Source organism: Ooceraea biroi, chromosome 3 (genome assembly GCF_003672135.1).
Source record: "Ooceraea biroi isolate clonal line C1 chromosome 3, Obir_v5.4, whole genome shotgun sequence".
Classification (NCBI taxonomy): Eukaryota; Metazoa; Arthropoda; class Insecta; order Hymenoptera; family Formicidae; genus Ooceraea; species Ooceraea biroi.
Genome location: NC_039508.1, coordinates 17800356 through 17818370, shown reverse-complemented (window position 1 = coordinate 17818370; position 18015 = coordinate 17800356). Strand labels below are relative to the sequence as shown.

Sequence of the window (18015 nt, the reverse complement as noted above, 5' to 3'; positions counted from 1 at the left end):
AAGTAGCAAGATTACTTATTGCTATTCACGTTTTCAGAGATCTAAACGAACCACTTTCGATCGTAAAAAGAATCTTGTATCAAGGATGTACCGAACTGGTACTATAGTTCTTGTTTAAAGATGATTTGTAAATTGTCTGTATTAGAATCGGGTTCGCTGTTATCAAATGAAAAGGCAGACACGAATATTTTTTTGTGTCGTTGCCTGCTCTGCTTATTAATATTTCATCTCGCGCGGTAGCGCTCACAGCTTTGCTCGACATGTAAATTAATATCCCATAAATATTCCCACTTGGATATATGTATTAGATAATAATAAATTAGATAGTGGGTAAGCCAGAAGGGATAATTCATCGCGAAAAGTTCTGGCGCGCCGGGACTAATTCACTGAAGAGATTATCGTTCGCTTCTCCGCGTTTTTGAAATTCCCTTATCTTATTCTCGCCCGTTAAATATTGATCTCTCTTGGTAAATGTTTATTTTTTGACAGTAAAAATATTTTCCTTTCCAAACTTGTGTGACGTCGGCTCGATGAATTCCTTCATCCTTCCGATCTTCCGCTATCTATATGAAAAAAAGAGTGGTGAATAAATATTTGCCACGGTATCCTTCCTTCGCGTGCTCGGGGAGAAGATTTGACGTCGATCGTTTCTCGTAGGACTCACGGGAACTCTCGCACTGTTAGCACAATCGGACGAAAGTAGATCGCGGGCGCAAATTTGCTTGCTTGAAGCTTGAACTTCAACGCAAACTCTCGCAGTGGCAAATCGATTCTGCTGTTTGAACTCATTGCGTGTTACACGTCTGTGTAATCTGTAATTTCGCGTAAAATATTAGTATCAAAACTCCCGCGATTCTCCTTCATATCTTTTTGACACGACACTCTCAACATTTGCTTTCGATCGTAGTACTAGACTACTAGCAATTCTTTTACTTCAATATTTCATTATAAAAAAAATTGCACAAGAGTAGAATTATTATTTCATTGAAACATCTACTCAGAATTGATTGAACAGAAACTAGTAGAGATGGAAAATTCTGGTTTTACTTGCATGTGATCGCGTTGAGCGTTAGATAGTTTGCCCCTGCGTACTCTCTTGCGATCGCTCAAACTCCTTTCTCTGATGAAGAGCCGTGTCGCGGACGTATGACGGAAGCATAAATTTTCTATGCTCTGTGACAAGTGTAGCGGGTAGTCACGATATTTCTTTGAAACGAATCCGCTCGTGCGAGCTTCGCCGCTTTTGCGTGCGACGTCATTCGGTGGCTGCCGCATTTCGCGCACGCACACACACACACACAGTCGCAACTTTTCCAGCTGTCTGCATCCCCATATCATTTTACTCGCTCGTCGCACGCAAAATATATATCGAGGAACGTGTTTGAAGCTTTCGCAGCTTGAAATTCGTGTGCAAAGAATTTTGAAAACAGCATAAAGCAATATTGAAGTACATTTATTTCCAGCGTCTGCATTAGAATTGCGTCGAGAATAAAAGACGGAGAACGACGTTGTCGAGAAGAGATCTCGAATATTTGTTTTACATCAACATATTTCAACTAGCGTATTTCTGTTCTCTTTCTCGTTTTTTCTTTGCCACATATTTAGGACACGACCTCGACATGCATGACACGAGCTGAAAAATACTTTTAAAAGATAGTGAAATCCATTGATACCGTACTGTAAACTTCTACGAGTTTAACGAGTTAAATGCTATTTTGAACGGTATACTTATATAGTAAACAGAATGAGCATTCGGACCATCTCTCGTAGTGCTTAAAATATCGCGGAAACCTGAAATCATAGTGTGTTTTTTTTATTCGATTATGTTGAGCCTTCCAAAACGGATGTAGACGTGACGATTCCCATTTGGTAACCGGTAAGTCTGAAGATCGATAACAGTCGGTCGATACAGTTGATCGTGTACCTTCTCCGTTCCTAGTAACGCGTTCTGCATCAGAACGAAGCGAGTCTACCTCGCGTTTTTCATCCGTTTGCATCTAAAGATAGAACACTACCCTCTCGAATACACAAAAATTTAGTAGTGGCGCTTCATCGCGTTGTTTCTTATACCGAGAAAAATTATGAATGATAGTCGGATAAAAACAATCTTCCTGCACATATCCAAGCGGATCACGAGCGTCGCGACGATAAAGCCTGACAGTGCGAAGTCAAGCCGTCTCCTGGAGCGACGGTGATCTTTCGTTCTTTGGGCCCGTCGACGCAGCGTGTGTCACGTCGACCGAAATATCTTTACCTCGGGTATACCCGACGCAAACGTGCGCCAGTGTGCAGCACGCACCTACGCGCAGCATCCGCGGTCCTCAAAGTAACTCCGGCGAGGATGATGCATCTCACGATGGAAAGACCGATGCCTCGTCACCGTGGCGAATGTCTGAAATCGGAGTAACGCACAAAGCCGAGCGGCGAGTCCCGGTCGCGTATTTCCCCTCGCTTTGCTCCCGTTAACCGTCTCGTGTCGCGCGCGAGTACGCTCGGCCGCGTGTCGGATACTTTGCGAGCGAGCGAGCGGGCTCGCGTGAGTCCCCGTGCACATTAATTTTCTACGGCTACGACGCAGCGAATGTTGCATGTTACTTGTTCACGGTCCCGTTATTACCGCTGATGATGAGATGCCGCCTTAATTCGGGTGTAAGCGTAATGACGCTGTTAGCGATAATGATCGGGAATTTGTCTGCGACGATTGCGCCACTTCAACTCGCGTCGTCGGCGACTTTTCTAACGTTGTCATCTTTTTCATTACCGATTCTTTGGACTGAATTCAGAGAATCTGTTGATTTAAACGAAATGCTACTCAAATTGTCACACAGCACGCGAATGTATTATAAATGTGTCATAAACAGCACTTAGGATTATTACAAGCAATGTTGCGTGGGCTTCAAACGCCACGTGTGCGTATTCTTGGTCAATGATTTTGTTCCACGACGCTTCTCGTTTGTATCCGAGGTGATGATCGCGGGAACAACGCGCCGACCGGCGTGCAATCGCTTCTCGCGAGAGATTAATAGCACGTCCGTCGTCTGCGAGAGCCGCGACAAATTTCCCGCCACGAGGAAATGATCTCGCGTCCCGGTACTCCGGACGATCCAATAAATTCCTGGCCCGCTACCTCGTTTCAACCGGAACATCGTATTGGTTGAGCTTGGTACCTCGGAATTGCAAATGAACGATGATTCGAGCGTCCTCGCGCGCGCGCGTACGAATCCGCTTTCGTTGCACAGATGTAGCTCTGCTTCGTTAGGCGACTGCGTGGTTCGACGGCAAGAAAGAGGATCAATCCAGCCGCGTTTCTTTCTTTCGCGAACGCGATGCATCATGTAGCTAACGAGAACGGAGCTAACTCTCCGAGCACTTTGACATTAACGAGCTTTAATTTATCCGTTCTCGAGGGAACGAAAAAACTGCTATTTGTTACTGCCGGGGAAAATGAATGCTGAAATTTTCAGGCGAGCGCGGTGGACTTCGAGATAAAATTGCGAAAGCTCGCTTACGCGTGTGTCAAAAAAAACCCCGCGTGTTGCATAACGCATAAGTAATAACTTCATGTTGAGCTCATGCTGAACTGCGTAGTGGCTGCGGGTACTGCGGTAGCCTTAAACCGATCTCGCTGGTATGTTGCTCAGTCAGAGGTCTTTCTGATTACAGGGGGTTAATCCTTTGCGGGCGCATTATGTCTGGATGTAGGTCGCGTTAGGCGGGATTATTTCGAAGCAAACTGCGACGTGCACATATATATCCGCTTAAAGAGCGGAAAATCCAATACACTACAACGGAATTTCACAGGTCCATCGATTTTATTCTGATGCATTTATCCTCTCTCTTTTTACTGTCATTATCGTATAAAAAAATTCATTTATCTTCATATGATAAAATCCTTTTATTAATTTTGTGAAACGTTACCGCGTATCTGCCGATTTAGAGTGAGGTGATTACTCAGCTTGATGTCGTTAGAGGTATGAAAAACTTGTGAAACTAAATTTATGAAAAACTAAAATTATGAAAACCTCCGATCTTGCTAGAGCGAAGAGACGGTGCATCGGCGAAGTGAAATTCCGCTTCCGCGCGGATCACGCGCGGAATTCGTCGAGCACGCTATTTCGAGGCGGAAGTACGCGCTCTTTTTTCCCCGCGCGCCTTCTCGTTGCTTGCATTTATTTCGGCACTTACGCCCGAAATAGCCGCACTCGAAATAAAGTCACTCACCCCTCGTTAACGGACCGCGCCTTCCAGGAGCACTTCTCAAAAATTGACATTACATAATGGCAGGGCATGATACGCGATCGCTCGCGTTAAAGTCCGTCCGCGCCTCCTCTGTCTTCGTTAGGAAAATTCTTGGCAACGCGACGGGGGTTGTTGTTTCATCAATTATTTTCTACGCCGGAGCAGTAACGAGTATTCGTTGGCAACCTCCGTTGTGTTCTTTATGAGCCATTACCTATTAACGTTAACGTAACTTTACCGTGCACATCGATTTTCCACGATCTCCTCTCGGTACACTTTGCATGTTGCCTCGCGAAAATATTTTGTTTCTTTTTTTTTATTTAAATTTTTTTCGAGGACGATATGACGCGCGCGTGCTCTCTCAATTCGCGGAATGGTACTGCTTTTAAAATCGAGACCGATTGTGATCTACATGCAAGACAGTTCTCGCATTCACAACGCGCTCTCTTGCGCTCTCTCTCTTCTATGGAGATTGTGAAACGCGAGCCAGATGTCCGTCTGTAATCAATAGAGGCGCGCAAACTGCGATATGGCATAGAGAATTTTAATCGCGCTCCGCCGAGCATGCTTCCGCATGTGAATTATTCCCGTTCGTCCGAATGTACCCGAATGCGAATGCAAATGCGATTTTCCACGCACGTTCCGCGTTCGGTCGCCTCTTTTTTTTTTAATTTCGTCACCCGCCCGCGTCAGTATCAGATGCGCGGCGCCCGCGGCAACCTGATGCATCTTTTCGAACGGACCACTCGGATTAGCATATGTAAAGCAGGAGATTCTCTGGAATAGGTAGGACACAACGTGGAGGAGATAGAACTTCTCGAGTTTGTATAATTATATGTGCGACGTATGCATAATATAATATCAGCTTCGCATAAAGTCACTTGCATGCATGCATGCATATTCCACCGAAATATCGAGACCATGAACTGTTCCGAAAAGCCCATTAATTTTATGTAATCTACATAATCTGAATTATTGTCATCGTTATTTCTCGCTGGTAACATTTTTTTCATTTCGCATTCCTGTGAGATCCCGGTCATTTGCGTGTCGTTAGTTCGATATTAGCTGCAATATTTCCGCAATTCCGTCGACGAGATATCGCCTTTCCCACGGAAATCACCACTTAAACTCTTTATCAGCTATTCTCATCGCCGCGAATAATTGGATCGATTTCACGACGCGTCCGACCGCCGAGCGAATAATATTATGTCGGCATCGTGTCGTTACGTAGCGTCTTGCTGTGCGGTTGGAAACTCGTGATTGCGCTCTGTAACTTGTAGTTAACTCAGACTTAATAACGCAAACTTTGATATGAAACTCACGAATTTATGAAACGCTGTGTCCTCCTGTCGCGCTTTATAGTTTGATAGGGTTTTCATAAGCGAGAACTCCTCGCGTTCTACCAGTATGTCCACGTTATCTCCTCGTCAGCCTGCAAAATCTGACGCGTCTCGCAACAAGTGCATTAGAAGATTATTTCAAAACAGCGGAGCAATAACGGCAATAAAAAAAAAAGAAAATAAAAGCGACGAATGAATCATAACAGGGCAAGTTTTATTAAAAAGTTTTGATTTCGTTCCTCTTTCATTTCCATTTTCATCAAGGAAATGTAAGGTGGAATCATCAGCGCGCAAGCCGTAAAACAGTAAATTGCACTTATAAGGTAGTTTCATGGAGAAGTACTCGAGTTGCTGGATTTACGGAGAAAAAGTGAGAAAAGGAACGGCACTTGTACACGCTTTGAGTTTAACATCCATCGATGAGAAGGATTGACGTCGATTTAAATCGATCTTAAGCTTTCTGATTAAATACCGTCTTTACACGAAAATATCATTTTCAGGAAATTAGTCATTAGCGGATCATAAAGTCATCGATGTAAATCAGATGCGTCAAGGAAGAAGCAAAAATATCGAACACGTAATCGAGCTACTACCCGATACAACACTTTCGCATTTTCACCGTATTATTTTAGCGGTTTGAAATTTGCGAGGCGCGTTTCTTCCACGATCAACGTGCACGTTGCATCGCGCGATCAAAAATCTCGATACGATGGAGGATCGAGTTATAATAGCTTCGATATCGGATTTTAAATCCCCTGGATTGCGCGAAAACTCGTCTTTTCATCGTCATCGGCTGCATGTTGATCTCGTTCGTCGTCTCCGAACGAACGTGTGCGCGTTACATCATAAATAAATAAAAAGAGAGGGATTCTTTCCGCTTTCCGGCGTATTGCGTTCCGGCAGTTTCGAACGAATATAGCAACAACGGCACGTTATATCCGCCACGGAAGTTTTTCGCTTCTCTTTCGAAGCTAGTCGCTAGAGTAATATTCATCTACATATTTATGCGCGGCCACCGTGCGTTGCGGCGAAACGCATCGAGTTTCGAGAAACGAACGAAAGCCGTATTCTAGCGACGACATTGGAGCACGCAGCGCTGCACAGGTGGTGTGTCTTCCGTCTGATTGCATTACATTGCAGACATTGTCGACTCCCTGTTTTGCCGTGCATTTGCACGTTTTCTCCAGGCGACGCTTTCCGACGTCGGAAATTGAAATCTTCGATTTCAATTTCTTATCGAGGATCGAGCACTTGCATAATAATCTTGCGTGTCATCAGTGAAAGAATGTCCAACGAAACTTTATTAATGGTTTGATGGTCAAGAGAATTCGATTTGTGATGTGTCACCCGAGTCGAAATTTTGCGCCTACTTTAATGCTTTTAGCAGTTGTACGAACCTACTTTTAGGAAAATAGAACCTAGAACTCTTATATTGAAACTCAAACTCCTACAAACAGATGTTAAGATGCTATTTTGACCCTGCAACATTCGGCTATAATCTTGATCGTAACCTGCTTTAACGCTCTAGCGGCAAAAAAGGAAATTTCGGACATATTTTAGTGTTAAAGTAATGTCTGTTAAGTTAGCACCCCCACCACACAAAATCGAAATACTAAATATACAGGAATTAAGTGCTCTTTATGTGCTAATTATGTGCTCCATTCACGATTTTTGTGCTCAAGCGGTTTAGCGAGAAATCGCAATTAAAAATGGGGGTGCTGACTTAACGTAAGTAACCCTCATTAAGTTGGCCCCCCCACCAGCGCCAAATTTGACCTGACCAACATTAAAATTAAGTGCTAATTAGGTGCTAATTTGGTGCTAAGGTCCGAAATTAGGTGCTCAAATCGTTTAGCAGAAAATTAAATTTGAATTGGGGGGGGGGCTACCTTAACATTAAGCTAGCCCCCCACATATAAAAAAATATAATAAAAAAAATCTATTGTGCAATAATTAGGTGCTAATTAGGTGCTCTAAGAATCCATTAAGATATATCCAAAAAAATTTTTTTAATAGGACTTTACTCTTGTACGGCAAGTCCGCCCGACGTTTAAGGTCGAAATTCTTCCATACGAAACGAGCACCTAATTCCGCAGTTAGATATCTTAAAATAACGTTAAAAAAGGAATATTTCGGCACCATTAATTGTCGAGCACCTAATTTTATAATGCGACTTTACTCTTGTACGGTGTCAGGTTCGCTCGACGTTTAAGTCCAAAATTATGCCATACGAAACGAGTACCTAATTCCGCAGTTAGATATCTTAAAATAACGTTAATAAAGAAATATTTCGGCACCATTAAATGTCGAGCACCTAATTGTATAATGGGACTTTACTCTTGTACGGCGTCAGGTTCGTTTGACGGTTAAGTCCGAAATTCTGCCAAAGAAAACGAGTTTCACACATATTCACCGCTTATATGTATTAATGTAATATTAATAAGAGTATTTCAATACTAAAACATTTCAGCATCTAATTTTTCAATTTTACTTTATGTTTGTGCAGGTCATGCAATCAAAGTACACAAAACAAATAATAAAAAATAACGTGCTCGACAATTAATGGTGCCGAAATATTCCTTTTTTAACGTTATTTTAAGATATCTAACTGCGGAATTAGGTGCTCGTTTCGTATGGAAGAATTTCGACCTTAAACGTCGGGCGGACTTGCCGTACAAGAGTAAAGTCCTATTAAAAAAATTTTTTTGGATATATCTTAATGGATTCTTAGAGCACCTAATTAGCACCTAATTATTGCACAATAGATTTTTTTTATTATATTTTTTTATATATGGGGGGCTAGCTTAATGTTAAGGTAGCCCCCCCCCCCCAATTCAAATTTAATTTTCTGCTAAACGATTTGAGCACCTAATTTCGGACCTTAGCACCAAATTAGCACCTAATTAGCACTTAATTTTAATGTTGGTCAGGTCAAATTTGGCGCTGGTGGGGGGGCCAACTTAATGGGGGTGTTAAAATCCAGATAGCGAAACGTTTCTGGTCTCAAAATGTTGCTCGATTTATGTGCTTTCGGAATATGCACCATGAGATTTTTGTGCTTATGCTTTATATACATATATTATATATATATATATATATATATATATATATAAAACAACAAAAAAACGTAATACAAAAATACAATGTATGATTTCCACAACATTCCACGCGAAGCGAGTTCCAGTCCCACGCTACATCGAGGGGGGATGCGGGTGGGGGCCGAAGGCCCCCCGCACCCCCCTTCGGTGTGTGTGTGTGTGTGTGTGTGTGAGAGAGAGAGAGAGCGCCACAATCGCTTGTCAACCGGATTGCGATTTTCTCCTCTTGATTAGGTTATTTTCTTCGAGGTGAGGTGCAGGGGGAGGGGCTACGCCTAATTTGGGATATACTTCCGAAAGGCCCCCATGAGCTAGCGAGCTGAAATTTTAGTGATACACTCCTTTACATATGTAACTACTAAATATAAAATATTAGCTGCGGCAATTGAATAGAACTTGAATTTTAACACTTTTACTTTCGCATGCTTCCTATCGGTTAAACATATTTTGTACAATAGAATAGCACAAATTAGGCGTATCCCCTCCCCCTGCACCTCACCTCGAAGAAAATAACCTAATCAAGAGGAGAAAATCGCAATCCGGTTGACAAGCGATTGTGGCGCTCACACACACACACACACACACACACACACACACACACACACACACACCGAAGGGGGGTGCGGAGGGCCTTCGGCCCCCACCCGCACCCCCCCTCGATGTAGCGTGGGACTGGAACTCGCTTCGCGTGGAATGTTGTGGAAATCATACATTGTACTTTTGTATTACGTTTTTTTGTTGTTTTATATATATATATAATATATGTATATAAAGCATGAGCACAAAAATCTCATGGTGCATATTCCGAAAGCACATAAATCGAGCAACATTTTGAGACCAGAAACGTTTCGCTATCTTTATTTTAACGGGCACTTTACTCTTGTATCAGTGATGTATGTATCGATCGTTTTTGACATGCATCTCCTAAACTATTTCAAATAGGATAATTTTGTTTAATGCTCTTAAAAGCACATAATTCTGGCGTACCAATTTTTTGGTTTGGTATGCATTTTCAATGAGTGGGGGTGCTAACTTACGTTAAGTCAGCACCCCCATTTTTAATTGCGATTTCTTGCTAAACCGCTTGAGCACAAAAATCGTGAATAGAGCACATAATTAGCACATAAAGAGCACTTAATTCCTGTATATTTAGTAATTCGATTTTTTGTGGTCGGGGTGCTAACTTAACAGACGTGTTAAAGTAGTAGCTAAATAGACGCTGAATAACGCCTCGGATGAAGAATTCGAGGTTCAATGTAAAACTAAAATTTCGACTCGGGTTATGAAGTTATTGTAATGACTAAATTATGATACTATATATATATATATATAATCAATACTGCATAATATATATATGTAACTGCAATAATGTAATAATACTAATATTAAATAAAAAGCAATTACAATTTATTCAGATTCACTTAGGCAGCAATCTTCCACAGTTTAATTTGATCAAGGTTGAGCAGACGCGATTCAACACAAAAAGCAATACACAACCGTAAGAGAGAAAGAAAGTAAATCTGGCGTTACGCTGAAATCACTCTCTCGAGCACTGGTTCCAAATGTTTTCACGAGGGATTCCTCAGCCGGGATCACGGGAGTAGCAGCAGGAGTAGTCGAATTCCACTCTGCAACGTAAATTCCCCGGGAGTGATTATTTTCGGTGGCGGATGAGCCGTTCGGATTGTCGGTTTTTCGCGTGTGTTTAAATCGCCGGTAGCGCGCGAGATGACGGCGCGCAGATTATCGCTCGGCAAAGCCGTGAACTCCGTCATCGTCGTATCTCGTTATCGCCTGTTTACAAGACGAACGCCTCCTCGAGAGGATCAGACGAGGTAGTGCGGCGAGAGCACATCATCTCTCTCTTTCTCTCTCCTGATATATACACGGTGCGAAAATTTACGGCATCGAGTTAAACGGAATTAAGGGGGGAATCTGGTTTACCGGGTCCAAAAAATTGAGGCCAGTCAAATGGTACAAAATGAATTTTATGAGGAAGTTGAAGGGCTCCTGTATGGAGCAGGAATTGCTGATTAACCTACGACTGCTGTAAGTTATCAAAAAATTATACTTTTCGGTTGCAAAACCTTTAAATGATGTTTTCTCAAAACCGTATTTTCTAAACTTGTGTACACGATAGAGAAAAATCTAATTAACCGATCGAGTTCTATCTCAGCTCATTTTGTTCGTTATTTATTTCTTTACCAAGTGAACCTAAAACAGTAAAAAAATTAAATTAGACTAGTTTTTTGCACTAAAAAACGAAATTTTTTTCGTGAAAAATGAAATTTTTTTCCAGAATCGTGTCAATTTCTCAATTTTCGTTATTTTTGGGTTTTTTAGGTTCACTTCGAAGGTAATTATGTAAAATTAATAAAAACCTGAATCGTTTGTTTCACACAAGATTTACGCTCTCCAGAATGTACACAATGAACCAACTGCAGCGGCGAGGCGTTACAAGCATCTTCCTGTTTCATCGGCTTAACGGCTATATTTTTAATCCAAAACATTAATTTTTGTAGTTTAAATATACAATAATATATTCTAAAAGTGTGGGAGTAATTGCTTTTATTTTACCTACTTTAAAAAATTCCTAAAAATTATGCATTTTTCGGGCTCCTAAACCAGATTTCCCCCTTAAGGCCGCCGCGAAGTTGGTGCGAAATTAGAACGGGGGCCGCCACGTCGTTCGGCACTATGGCGTTTGCTTTTCCCGTTTTCGATTTTCCGTTGCGCGACTTGTGCCGTCTGCGCTCTTAATGAGGCACGTCGTTGTGTCACGAGCGTGTTCGCTCGTCGTGGCTCAAAGCTGGACACGGATGACTGGTATTCTCAGAGTATCGGTAGCAGACGACAAAGCCGGAAGCCGGATCGACTTTCGAAAAAAAAAGAAACGAGTAAATGTATCTGAAACACCGAATCTGCGCGAGTATCGTCGCATATCCTTTGCTTTATTGCTGCAAAAAGTTTCAGCTAAATAACATGTACTGTATGATTTAGAAATAATGCAGATTGTTAAGTAATGGGGATGGTTGGGCTTTTATGCAGTTGAAACGCCATAAAATCTGACTGAATGTGTTTTGTAATTATTTTTCAGTGGAGACATTAAGTATTGTTAACGACCAGAAAAAGCCATAATTTGCAGTAAACATAAAACTGGGGGAGAATTAATGGAACTTTTATCGTTCACGTGATTAAACGATTTTATCATAGTGTCGATCTGAACGTGAACATGAGATTGTAAAATGCGTTACACGCATGAAATTCGATAAGCGTTAAACTTGATAAACACGTCTGATCGCTCCGAAGGCCATTATTGCGATCGTCTATATTTTAGCGTTCATAATCTACAGTGACTGCGTCACAGCAATTTAATAATTAACTACCGAATTATCGCTCCGTTGAACCGAGCCAGCATAATAATTTAATAAAACCGATAATAATGACAACACCGCTCGCTGTCCTATTAACTGATACTTCACACTACTGACGTTTCTCAATCTCGTTCCATCATTGTTTCATCATTTCCATTAACTCTTTATCTTACAACAGATATAATGATAACATAGAATTCAATCTTTAATCGCTTGTCCTTACTTGCTTGTCTTAGAAATGCAAAGTAACTAGTTGCGCCGAGATCAAATAAATGATTTATATAAAATATATAAATAGAAAAATATTTAACTCTCTAAAGCATAGTGGTATGAAAAATGTCCCACTTTTTTAGTGTTTGAACGTGCATGATGGGATGTTATTCATACCACCTTTAAATCGTGAAATTACTAGAAGCACAAAGGTACATTCTGTCCACCTATTTAGTTAGAGACTCTACCAACACAGATTAAGATATTGTTTCAGAGTATCAGAGTAGGGTATTATATTGTTAATCAACAAATCTTATAAAATAAAACTATTAAAATAAAACTATTTTGTCACATTTTATAAAACTAAAATTCCTGTGCAACAAGAAATTTTTTGTTGTAAAATCCTGTACTTCAAAGAATTAAACATGCAAAATTAAACATGCACTGCATTCCTGTGACTCTCAGTGGTTTCTCTTGTTGACGAAAAATGGGAATTCTAGTCGATTCAAACATTCGTGGCAGAAAGGCTCGACGCATCCTCGCACAGGCATGCAAATACACACAACGCGTGCCTGAAATATTTGCCGTGCAGTTTTGGGAGCCAGGAAACGTCGTTCGACGACGGATGGATTCTGTCTTGAACATTCGAGCCGGCCGGTATCCGAGAAAAAGAGAAATTAAGTCGGTCCGACACAACATGCGCGCGCGCTTGGCGACGCGCATTGTTCTGCTCTAATAATTGCGTTCAGAATCAATTCGCCGCGACGAAATGGTCCCGCGCGGCTGGACGTGATTTAGAATCTCCCAAATAGCCCCGGTCATGGCGTATTATAGGCTTGAACAAAGATGGCGGACACGCGCAGCAGGTATCGGCCTTTCTTTAATATTTTTGGAAGAAGTGGCGACAGTTGTCTGTCACAGCAATATACACTTGTATACTATCGTATTATTTTTGAAAGTTTTTTTCTTACGATGGCTTTTGGAATTAATTTATCATGATGGGAGATTGGTGGGTGGCGCTGCGTGATTGATTAGCTTGTCAAAGCAAACATTTATGGAAATATGATAGACGCGAGTTGTGTCAGTGACAGATAGACTTTTTCTCAGAACATGAGAGTAGAGAAGTAGCGGCGCGATTATTTCACGTTTTTTGTATTTCCCTCGTGCGAGAACTGCGTCCAGAATGCGAATGCGGATAAAAACTTAGATTTCCATGGGGAATTAACCCTTGGGGTTTGTTGCGGGGTGAGTTTTAAAAACGGATTAGAAATCGTAACATGGCACGCGACACGGAGAGGCGTGGAACTTGCAGCCAGATTAAAAGCACCGCGAAATCGCGCGAACTTTCCGTGTTACATCTGGGAATCCGAGAATTCCGCTGCTTTTTGGGGGGCGGAAAGGGTGAAGTTCGCAATTGCCGTTTGCGCCCTCCGGTCCCCGTAACGTGAGAAGATACCAGCTGCTCTTGGCTGCAAAATTAACGCGGAATGCACGAAAAGTTTCGTCCTGCCGGCGACGAGGATGCCAACGCGGCGGGGGACCGTACGTAATTCATAGTCGACAAGATAATTGGGGCACGGCGATTGCACACAAGACGAGGAGAGAGAGAGAGCGCGCGCGCATATTGCGGAAATTCGCACGAGAACTCGCACACGGCATCTAATCGGTTCGCCTATGCTGCGTTTTCCAAGAAATCGCATGCCACGAATTACCGGTTGCTCGCACGATTCATTAACTCCGTTCCGCGCTCCTCGTTACGCTTGATCACGTGTTAATTCTCTTCGGGGAAGTGCGTCCGTCGTGCACGGAATGTAAAAAAATCGTCGCGCAACTATTCTCAGGCGCGATTAATCTCGGGAGCGTAAACGGAGGAAATGCGCAATTGCACGATTGGTCAACGCGCGATAGTGGAATGCCGTTCGCAGGCCAAATAGTGCGACCGGACAGCATTATCAAGATGTGAAACGCTTTAAAGGTACACTTATCGAAATCTCGATAACACCCGTGAGAGCAAGTGCAGGATAAGAGATGGGAAAGAGAGGCAGCAGCGTGGTTGCTAAAGTTGCTTAAGAGGTTTCTTGGCAAATTTCATTCCGGAAAGTTTACGTCGCTTTTTGGAGCACTTCAGGTCGAGGTCAATTAAACGCTCGCCCTCCGCAAGAGGGCGAACGCGACAGATTTTTTAATAAATTTTATTCCCTTTTTATGTGCGCAACTTTATATATATATATATATAATTTTTAATCTTGCTTTCTTCCGTCTCTCTCTCCCTCTCTGGACAGCATGCAGAACATAATAGTCAACAATTATGTTATAGATTTCAGTACTATTAAATTAAAAATTAAATATTTTAATATAAAGAAATTAAATATTTGGAGATAACTGTTACTAATACCTTGTCCTGGGAGAGTCACATTACTAACGTCTTGAGAAAGATGCATAATGCACTATAGCGGCTAAAAATCTGTAAAGAACTGTTACCAATATGCCTGAGAGAAAAACTTGTCAAGGCATTCATCATCACTCATGCGGATTATTGTTGTGCTGCACTAATGCATATTACTGCAGAACAAAATATGAGATTGTATAGAATGGTCAATGCAAGTATACGATTTATATACGACCTCAAGCATGATGAACACATTTAAATCGTACTGAAAAACTTGACTGGCTGAAAGTTGATGTGAGGAGAACCTATTTTGTAGGTTGCCTCCTATTTAACATTCTTAAAAATCAAACTCTTAATCTTCTCTTCAACAATTATAAATTGCGAAGCGCGGTTAAAGTCAGAAACACTAGAGCTGCAGATGATCTTCTTGCTGTGCCAAAATACAGAACGGCAATCTTCAAGAGGTCCTTTATAGTTCACTCGGCTGAATTATGGAATAATTTGCCACCTAAAGTAAGAAATGCTAGAGCGCTCGATGAATTTAAATCAACCTTCTATTCATTGCTGCTTGACAGGAGTAGTCTTTTAACTTATTTAACTGATACTGCTTGTCTGAATTTTTGAAGTGTTCTATAAGTATACGTAGCGAGCGATTGGTTAATACAAAACTAATTTTCTTTTGCATGCACTCTGTTTAATGCGTAACTACATTCTGGTTTCCTGGTATTTAACATTTTTATGGATACCCCGAGCGATTTTTGATTTTATATTCTTTATGTATTATTTTATCTCTCACTTTATCTTTAAGTTAATCACTTAGTATTTTAATATTTTTATCTTTTATCTAATTATGTTATGAAATGATCAAAATGTTCATAATTATATCACTAGCATTCAATAATGGCGCTAGAAGGGACTTAGTCCCATTTTTGAATCGACTAGAATTCCCATTTTTCGTCAACAAGAAAAATATAAAACGCTTCTCTATTTATTTATTGAATCATGTCATATAAAAAACATCGCAAGGGTTGTCGCAAGTTCTGGCATTTCTATCAACAGCCCAGGAGCAAAAATGGAGCTCCGCTTAAATCAAATTTATGTTAATGGAAGCGCAATACGGGTCTCCCGTTTGTTCGAGTAACGGCGTATCCGGCTCGCGAAACACTCGCCGTGTCGTAAATCGACTCGCACTGTTCGTTTGAGCGATAGTGACGTGCACGAGAGAGGCGCGCGTGTTACGCCGTCAGCGTCTATTCTGTTCCCGGTCAATGCTCTAGCCGATCCAACGGCGGCTAGAACAAATCGAAGCGAACTACGACAGACGAACGGGTCGCTGTTCTATGCGGTCGGGGAGAAAGTAGATTGGCTGCGTGCCAGCCACGTGCTGATAAAGAGATTACAAACGGGACAGCGACACTTTCGCAAACTCGGTGCGTTCCCGCGCGATCAAAAGGACCGAGTCCGTCTCCAGAAATTTGCGCACGCTGCTGACCTTTCTACAAAGATCACCGCGTTGACCATTTAAAATTTTAAATGCAGCGTTTTGTCCTGTTCCTGATGGAATTTTTCAGACCCTGCAACGGCGACGCCGCGAAGCGAAAAGCGGCTTATGCAACTTTTTGCGCGTTCCTCATGCATAATCGATCCCCTCGTGACAAATGGTGATCGAGGATTTATTAGGTTCGCTCGCGATTCCTGAAAAAAGTTCGAAGGTATTTGCGTCGGGTAAATGTCTACTTCATGGAAAAATTTAGCGCGATATCCTCGTACGCAAGCACGAATCGTTTGTTAACAAGAAAAAAATTTTTAATGCAGCATTTATGTATGATTTACAACGGGACTCGACATTTCGGAATTATTAAGGTTAAGATTAAGTGTAAAAAATAGAGATAAAAAATACGAGAATTTATCAGACACGAACTTATGTTTTATTTGTGTCTTAGAAACACACATTCGATTTGTTCTGTTAATCCATCTATAATAATAAATTGTTTTGTGTACGGATCAAGGTTTCCCCGAGTGACTTTTAATTTCTTCTGAGTATGGCGAAGGTATTTTCTGTTATTATTTCCTCTGAGGGATCTCCCTCTCCCCCGTGAGACTATTCAACCCTCTTGACAAATCGGGGTCCGCTGTGGGAATTGAAGCGATAAGCAAGCGGGGCGATTGTCTTGAATCTTATCATCTTTCATTGTGACGTGCGTGGAACGCGAAGAAAATTGGCTCGATAGTTCGCCTGTCTCCCCTTTTGACGAACGGGCAACCCAATAGGAAAATTCGCTTGACAGACGGACACGAGTCGATGGACACGATCCCAATTTTATATCGTGGACACGTGTCTCTCAAAAGTGTTTCGAATGTAGACATTTCGAATGTAGACATTGTGTATCTAGAATAATGAGATCACGCTGCAACAATAGTGAATAGTCAAAATCCACTTTGCTGCGTGTCAACCATTCGCATCGACAAACTAACGCGTGGCTGTATCAACTTAATTCGAGAATTTTGCAATGAATTTTTTTTATACTTGCGATCGATCTATAAAAAGGATAGTCATTCAGTCGAACGATAGTGATTCCGTTCGTGATGTGGGTCTCCGTCATCTCTAAATTAGGAAATGAAATATAACCGGATACTCCGGATTCGTTAATTCTCCTTCGATATCTCGGATTTGCTGGCTGTCAGAACGTGTCAGATTCTCATGTGTTTCGCGAGGAAACATTTCATTAGGCCTTTCTACAATAAGTCGTATGTCAGAATCGAATATCGCGAATCGTTTTTCGTTACTTTCAGCTACAAAAATAATTTTATATTATTAAAAGTATTTTTATATTATATGATAATAGTTTAAAGAAACAAAAAATTTATCTCTGTCATATTTACTTCATATAAATTTTTCAAACTTTCGGAAAGTTTTCTCCACAAATCTTTTTTTATACTATTTTTAAAATCCACATCGCATTTGCCATATAACAATGATTTTCACGCACGAAATCAATAATTATTTCATCTATATTTACTGTTCCATGTTAAAATAATAATAAATCAAACAGATTATTAGTTATCGCCAGTCGTAGTCGTAAAAATCGAGAGATAAAACTTGACCATCTCTTGTTTCGACTGCGACAATCGACTTACAACAGTTTCATACGATAGCCAACAAGACAATAGGCATGCGCCCGATATGCGACTCCAACTTTTCGTCCATATTGATAACAAAGTTAAATATATTTCCAACTTTCCGGTTTCCATTTATGCGTACAGATTATACTAATCCGATTATATTAATCTGTGCATACAACCGCGACTGATTGTAGAATAACAAATCGTACTCGGAATCGACATTCAGTATGCGACAAACGATT

At 41.2% G+C, this 18015-nt stretch overlaps 1 protein-coding gene and 1 long non-coding RNA gene across 3 annotated transcripts in view; both read left to right on the top strand.

Annotated features, from left to right (window-relative positions):
* The window catches only part of LOC105284420 (heterogeneous nuclear ribonucleoprotein L), a 156094-nt gene that overhangs the window by 4794 nt on the left and 133285 nt on the right, over positions 1-18015 (top strand). The gene's annotated exons all lie outside the window — the stretch shown is intronic.
* On the top strand, positions 9516-16399 carry LOC113561674. Its single transcript, XR_003406364.1, has 2 exons — positions 9516-10726; positions 11021-16399. It is a non-coding gene; the product is annotated as an uncharacterized LOC113561674 (long non-coding RNA).